This window comes from Frankliniella occidentalis, unplaced genomic scaffold, assembly GCF_000697945.3.
Source record: "Frankliniella occidentalis isolate FOCC.00 unplaced genomic scaffold, Focc_3.1 Scaffold137, whole genome shotgun sequence".
Classification (NCBI taxonomy): domain Eukaryota; kingdom Metazoa; phylum Arthropoda; class Insecta; order Thysanoptera; family Thripidae; genus Frankliniella; species Frankliniella occidentalis.
In genome coordinates, this window is record NW_026267264.1 from 67,967 (window position 1) to 68,798 (window position 832).

General features: G+C 45.6%; 1 protein-coding gene across 2 annotated transcripts in view; it reads left to right on the top strand.

The window, feature by feature from the left end:
- Positions 1–832, top strand: part of LOC113209284 (Kv channel-interacting protein 4-like) — a 234,646-nt gene that overhangs the window by 22,164 nt on the left and 211,650 nt on the right. The gene's annotated exons all lie outside the window — the stretch shown is intronic.

An 832-nucleotide genomic window follows, 5' to 3' on the forward strand; every position in this document is an offset into this window, starting at 1 on the left:
AGCGACATCCGCCCCGGGGTGAGTGAGTGCGGCCGATCGGGTGAGCGGGACGCGGACACCGTTTTCAGACGAACGACGACTGCGGTAGCGTCCGCCCACACAAAAAATAGACGTCTATAGATGGAGCTAGACGTCTAACGTTGATCTAAACATATCTATAGACGTCTATAGCTGCATGATAGCGGTCAGTAGATGGTCTAGGTTTGGTCTAGTTAATCTATATCTAACAGTAGACTCAATGAATACGTCTATAGATGGTCTAACGTTTGTCTATGAAAAGACGTCTACTTATGGATACTTGATAGACCTCTATAGATTGTCTATTTATGGTCTACCTTGTCTAGTCTAGGCCTCGACGTGGTGTTAGACGTCTATAGACAGTAGACCTTACTTAGACAGCAGGTAGACTCTTCTCAGATAGATATGCCGTCCTGACAGGCCTCTCCTCCAGTTGGGCGCTTGGCTCAGTGGATAGAGTGTCAGGCAACCAACTGAAAGGTCGTAGGTTCGACTCCCCAGAATTCCTCTGTTTTTCAGTCTTTTATTAGATCTATAGATAGACATCTAGTAGACGTATACCCAAATACGTCTATTATACGTCGCAAATTAGGACATTATACAAATCATAGATGGTCTATCGATAGACCGCAAGAGACGTCTAGTAGACCGTTAATGATCTATGAAAAGACGTCTATTAGATGAATAATATACGTCTATTTTTTGTGTGGGGCAGCGCTTTGTTGAACAAAACGAGACTTGAGCCTAAACTGTCCCCCGCATCCCCTTCCAGGCCGAGGAGATGGTGGACATGGTGCGGAACGCCTTCAAGAGG